This window comes from Sorex fumeus, unplaced genomic scaffold (assembly GCF_029834395.1).
Source record: "Sorex fumeus unplaced genomic scaffold, SorFum_2.1 ptg000009l, whole genome shotgun sequence".
NCBI lineage: Eukaryota > Metazoa > Chordata > Mammalia > Eulipotyphla > Soricidae > Sorex > Sorex fumeus.
In genome coordinates this window covers 10,098,529-10,105,427 of record NW_026606066.1, presented here as the reverse complement: position 1 = coordinate 10,105,427, position 6,899 = coordinate 10,098,529, and the positions used below count along the sequence as shown (strand labels likewise).

The 6,899-nt window shown below is 46.9% G+C and overlaps 1 pseudogene; it reads left to right on the top strand.

Annotated features, from left to right (window-relative positions):
• The first annotated feature begins 592 nt into the window (after positions 1-592).
• Positions 593-693, top strand: LOC130019851 (uncharacterized; annotated as a pseudogene).
• The last annotated feature ends 6,206 nt before the right edge of the window (positions 694-6,899 follow it).

Below are 6,899 nucleotides of genomic sequence, written 5' to 3'. Positions count from 1 at the left end.
GTGCCCACTCCAGCAAATCAATGAACAATGGGAGGAGCGTGCTACTGTACAGATATATTTCAAATTAACTTATAGAAACTTTCCATTAAAGGTACAGAAGTGTAACTCCCCACTCCTTGTGTGTAGCCTATGTACAGTGACTTTCTCTTAAAATATGAAGCATGAAATGCAAGGAAAACATGATAAAAAGGTGACCAAAGTGAACATAAACCATAATAAGTTATGGTAACATGCACATTTGATATGATCATAAGGTCACTTTACTTTTGTATTCTTCCTCCCGGTCTTAATATCCTGGTCCAATTATGAGTTAAACACCCAACAAATCTTACAGTGGGTCACTGTCACTGTCACTGTCCTCCCGTTGTTCCTCGATTTGCTGAAGCGGGCCCAGTAATGTCTCCATTTTGAGACTTGTTGTTACTGTGTTTGGCATATTGAATACATCACGGGTAGATTGCCAGGCTTGGCCTTGCGAGCGAGATAGTCTCGGTAACTTTCCGGGCTCTCAGAGAGGGGCAGAGGAATCGAACCCAGCTCAGCCGGGCTGGCTGCATGAAAGGCAAACGCGCTACTGCTGTGCTATCGCTCCAGACCTCAGCCTTTTGGCTAAGATCAAGTGTAGTATCTTTTCTTATCAATTTAATAGTTGGTCATTCTGAAAATTTTCTGATTAATATGCCACAAAGTCATCAAGGCCATTAAACACAAGGAAAGTCTGGGAAATTGCCACAGTCAAGAGGAGCCAAAGGATATGTGAAAAATTAGTGAAATATGTTAAATGTTGAATTGTCTCCTCCATAAAAAGACCTGTCAAAAGTCTAATTTCAAGCAGCTCAAAATATAACCTACTTTAGAAATAGTATGATTGAATGATATAGTTAGAAAGGAAGCTTAGAACAGAATAGTTCCCTCCTCCATTGTGACTAGTAGCCTTATAAAATGGCCATTGAACAAGGAGACACATAGAAAATGCCATTTAATGATCAAAACATTTTGTTTGGATTTATGCAGCTTCAAACTGAAGAACGTTAAAGATTTCCAGCACAATTATTCTTAAACGGAATAAGACAAATGGTATTATACAAATTAAGGCATTGGAAACCAAAGATTTCAGCAACCTCAACAAAGTGACAGCTAATACAAGGCAAATAATATCACTCCAAAAGTTTGTGTTCTTAATTCAGCCAATAAGTCAATAATTGTATCAGAAGTTCAGGACATTAGTCATTAGGAATATAATGGTACTTCTTAATAAAGGTAATAGCTGAAGTTCATTCTAGACCATTGTAATCCTTAATACCATCATGGTTTATTGAATGTTTACCAAAAGTATACGTCTTTCCATTTAAACAATGTTTACTCTCTCTAGTTTAACACTTTTTCCTATTGCAAGTTAAATAAAGTACTTTTATTTTCTTTAGGAAGAGTCTTGCTATTCCCAATTATGCCCCAGATTCATTAATGAACTCCAGTTACTTGACTGTTTTAAGACTTCAGATCCCTCTCTTTCAAGTGTCCATAATATCCCTACCTAGAGTTGCCATAAAAAAAACACAAAATACCAAAGGTAAAAGGAAAAGGAAAGGAAAAGGGGGGAGGGTACTAGGTAAATTAAAATTTTAGCTAAATAATGCATAAATTGCACACAAAAATCAGAGTAAAAACAGCATTTTTGTGTTTTTTCCTAAATCAGATGACCTTAATTCCATCTGGAATTAATCCCTGTAGCTGGAAGATAAAGTATGTACTGTGGAGTAGCAGCACATTGGAAGATCTTGTAGCTCATGATTTATTGTTAGAAGATGCATGTGCCAGAGTACTGGGTAATGTGGAACATTTCAGCCTACCTGTATTTCACCCCTCGAAATAGGAATGAAAGTACTGCACTCTGAGTTTTGTGAATTCAGTGGAAATTTGCATGTAAATAGTACTGCCTGATAAAGCACATAGAAGTTGTCTTGTCTCCAAGTACAACTTATTAACTTTTTTTAGTTATTCCTTTTGAATTATCAAGTTTTGAAAAATAGATACCATTCGATATGTCCGAAACATAACACTATTAGTTCCTATGTTCCACCCTACTCCTTTCCCAGAATCTGAGGAATTTTTAATGATCAATTAAGCTTAATCATAAAGAATATAAAATTCTGAGGGAATATAGATGAGTAGTAGAACACATTTCTGGCACTTGAATTCTATATTTGTCACCAAAAAAATGAGGAAGAATTAGGGAAGGAAAAATCCTTCTCTAATTTGGAAATTCCATAAGAAAAAAAAAGTGTTTGAAAGATGTACAGGGGTTGATGAGAGTAGACTATAGTCAGAACAAGATTGCCACTCAATGTCTCTTTTGCAAACCACAACACTCAAAAGGAGAGAGATAACGGAGGGGAATGCCCTGCCACAGTGGTAGGGTGGGATGGGGGGAAGGGGAGTGGGAGGGATACTGGGACTGGTGGTGGTGGAGAATGGGCACTGGTGGAGGGATGGGTATTCGATCATTGTACAACTGAAACCCAAGCACAAAAATTTGTAAGTCTACAACTGTACCTCATGGTGTTTCACTAATAAAAATTTTAAAAAAAGAAAAATGTACAGGGGTTAAAGCTCTTTATTTGCATATGGTTGACTTCTTTTTGGCCCTCAGCATTTCACGGTCCCCCCAAGCAGTAGGTGTGGTCCAAAAATAAACAAAAACTTGTAATTAAACAAACTGTAAAATGAAAAAAAAATACACACACATACATATATAAACACTGTCCTCCCATTGTTCATCAATATGCTTGAGCGGGCCCAGTAACGTCTCCATTGTGAGACTTCTTGTTACTATGTTTGGCATATGGAATACTCTTGGTAGCTTGCCAGGCTCTCTGAGAGGGGTAGAGGAATCGAACCCAGCTCGGCCGGGCTGGCTGCGTGCAAGGCAAACGCTCTGCCGCTGTGCTATCACTCCAGCCCCCACATATATGCATACATACACATATATATATACATACATATATATATAAAGGGACAATATATAAGTGACACTAATATATATTAATGACTTTTACAAGGTCACAGCTAGTATATCATCTGCTTCTGGGTGTCATCCTCTTTAAAATTCCATATTCACATTTGCTAGCAGCACATAAAAGTTCTTTCTTTCAAATTCCTTGAAAAATAGAATTTTTGCTCTCTCTATTCACTTAGTAAATGTCAGGTGCTTATTCTGATTCTCTTAAAGGCTGGAATTTTATAGTCAAGAGTTTATTCGTTTTTTTGTCTCTTACCTTATTAGGAAATTAGAACAGAATAAGTAGTAAATGAACAAATGGGGGAAAGAAGAAAGTAAGTCATGTAAGCTGTGTAAACAAATTGTAGCCAAACTTTTTACTTCTCAGTCTTCATTTAGTCTTTGCTCTGCTTTTAGCAAATAACTGCTAATGACTCTTGCAGTTTCTTAAAAATTGCAGAATAGGGAAAATAACATCTCCAGGAGATGTTCTATAGTAGAATAAATTCACAGAAAATCTCAGCCCGAGAATAAGAGAAGGAACACATGGAGGGTGCGGGATCCCGGAGGAAAAGAAAAAAGAAAAAACAGGTTCCAAAAAGAGCCGAGAGCACCGGCAAGTTCCAGATGGAGTAGGCGCCGCATCCCGCCTCCCCCAGAGGGAACCCTGGTGACCAGAAGCCTCTACAAACACAGCTCGAGTATGCGGGAACGAGGACTTTTTCTCAAATCTGCCGCACTACACCTCCCAGGTAACCTCTGATCCCGGAAGTCACGCCCACAGCCCGCCCCCCAGCGCCATCTTTGAAACGTTCAGAATAAGAGAAGGAACACATGGAGGGTGCGGGATCCCGGAGGAAAAGAAAAAAGAAAAAACAGGTTCCAAAAAGAGCCGAGAGCACCGGCAAGTTCCAGATGGAGTAGGCGCCGCATCCCGCCTCCCCCAGAGGGAACCCTGGTGACCAGAAGCCTCTACAAACACAGCTCGAGTATGCGGGAACGAGGACTTTTTCTCAAATCTGCCGCACTACACCTCCCAGGTAACCTCTGATCCCGGAAGTCACGCCCACAGCCCGCCCCCCAGCGCCATCTTTGAAACGTTCAGAATAAGAGAAGGAACACATGGAGGGTGCGGGATCCCGGAGGAAAAGAAAAAAGAAAAAACAGGTTCCAAAAAGAGCCGAGAGCACCGGCAAGTTCCAGATGGAGTAGGCGCCGCATCCCGCCTCCCCCAGAGGGAACCCTGGTGACCAGAAGCCTCTACAAACACAGCTCGAGTATGCGGGAACGAGGACTTTTTCTCAAATCTGCCGCACTACACCTCCCAGGTAACCTCTGATCCCGGAAGTCACGCCCACAGCCCGCCCCCCAGCGCCATCTTTGAAACGTTCAGAATAAGAGAAGGAACACATGGAGGGTGCGGGATCCCGGAGGAAAAGAAAAAAGAAAAAACAGGTTCCAAAAAGAGCCGAGAGCACCGGCAAGTTCCAGATGGAGTAGGCGCCGCATCCCGCCTCCCCCAGAGGGAACCCTGGTGACCAGAAGCCTCTACAAACACAGCTCGAGTATGCGGGAACGAGGACTTTTTCTCAAAACCGCGCGGCCGCTTACGCGGCCGCGCGACATCTCTCTATATACAAAGTGATCAATGAGAAGTAAACCACCCAATCTTTCTCCCTGAAAATCAGAGTTAAGTTTGGAGCATGGCCACAGCCCCAGAAACACAAGGACTTAATGCAGAAACCAGCAGCTTAGAGCGGAAAAGTGAACGGACGATGAGTTAACCCAGACCATCATTTCTGCCCAGAGGGGAAAGGGTGTTGCCCCATTCGCCCTCTCTTCTCTGGAAAGAAGGATGGCGGCCGCATGGGAGCCTTGTGGACAGCAGGTATGAGCCGGGGGTGTGGGGGCGACTAAAACCTCATGGGAAGGGGGGCGTTCCGGTCCGTCCTTCACTCCCTACCGAGGTCACCAGTTGCCCCCCACGAGCGGCTCTCCAGCACGGCCACAGCCCCAGAAGCACAAGGGCTTAATGCAGAACCCAGCAGCTTGGAGCAGAAAAGTGAACGGACTATGCGTTGATCCAGGCCATCAAGTCTGCCGGAGGGGAAAGGGTGTTGCCCCATTCGCCCTCTCCTCTCTGGAAAGAAAGATGGCGGCCACATGGGATCCTTGTGGACAGCAGGTATGAGCCGGGAGTGTGGGGGCGACTAAAACCTCATGGGAAGGGGGGCGTTCCGGTCCGTCCTTCACGCCCTACCGAGGTCACCAGTTGCCCCCCACGAACGGCTCTCCAGCACGGCCACAGCCCCAGAAGCACAAGGGCTTAATGCAGAACCCAGCAGCTTGGAGCAGAAAAGTGAAAGGACTATGCGTTAATCCAGGCAATCATTTCTGCCCAGAGGGGAAAGGGTGTTGCTCCCTTCCGCCCTCCTCCCTCTGGAAAGAAAGATGGCGGCCACATGGGGGCCTTGTGGACAGCAGGTATGAGCCGGGGGTGTGGGGGCGACTAAAACCTCATGGGAAGGGGGGCGTTCTGGTCCGTCCTTCACGCCCTACCGAGGTCACCAGTTGCCCCCCACGAGCGGCTCTCCAGCACAGCCACGGCCCCAGAAGCACAAGGACTTAATGCAGAACCCAGCAGCTTGGAGCAGAAAAGTGAACGGACTATGCATTGATCCAGGCCATCAAGTCTGCCGGAGGGGAAAGGGTGTTGCCCCATTCGCCCTCTCCTCTCTGGAAAGAAAGATGGCGGCCACCTGGGAGCCTTGTGGACAGCAGGTATGAGCCGGGAGTGTGGGGGCAACTAAAACCTCATGGGAAGGGGGGCATTCCGGTCCGTCCTTCACGCCCTACCGAGGTCACCAGTTGCCCCCCACGAGCGGCTCTCCAGCACGGCCACAGCCCCAGAAGCACAAGGGCTTAATGCAGAACCCAGCAGCTTGGAGCAGAAAAGTGAACGGACTATGCATTGATCCAGGCCATCAAGTCTGCCGGAGGGGAAAGGGTGTTGCCCCATTCGCCCTCTCCTCTCTGGTAAGAAAGATGGCGGCCACCTGGGAGCCTTGTGGACAGCAGGTATGAGCCGGGAGTGTGGGGGCGACTAAAACCTCATGGGAAGGGGGGCGTTTCGGTCCGCCCTTCACGCCCTACCGAGGCCACCAGGTGCCCCCACGAGCGGCTCTCCAGCACGGCCACAGCCCCAGAAGCACAATGACCTAATGCAGAACCCAGCAGCTTGGAGCAGAAAAGTGAAAGGACTATGCGTTAATCCAGGCAATCATTTCTGCCCAGAGGGGAAAGGGTGTTGCTCCCTTCCGCCCTCCTCCCTCTGGAAAGAAAGATGGCGGCCACATGGGAGCCTTGTGGACAGCAGGTATGAGCCGGGGGTGTGGGGGCGACTAAAACCTCATGGGAAGGGGGGCGTTCTGGTCCGTCCTTCACGCCCTACCGAGGTCACCAGTTGCCCCCCACGAGTGGCTCTCCAGCACGGCCACGGCCCCAGAAGCACAAGGACTTAATGCAGAACCCAGCAGCTTGGAGCAGAAAAGTGAACGGACTATGCATTGATCCAGGCCATCAAGTCTGCCGGAGGGGAAAGGGTGTTGCCCCATTCGCCCTCTCCTCTCTGGAAAGAAAGATGGCGGCCACATGGGAGCCTTGTGAACAGCAGGTATGAGCCGGGAGTGTGGGGGCGACTAAAACCTCATGGGAAGGGGGGCGTTTCGGTCCGCCCTTCACGCCCTACCGAGGCCACCGGTTGCCCCCCGCGAGCGGCTCTCCAGCACGGCCACGACTCCAGAACACAGAAACCAATTTCTTAACTATCTGACTTTCAGTAGAAATACTTCCAGGGTCAATAGGTAAAAGAGCAGAAATCCAAAACCAACATTTAATTCTT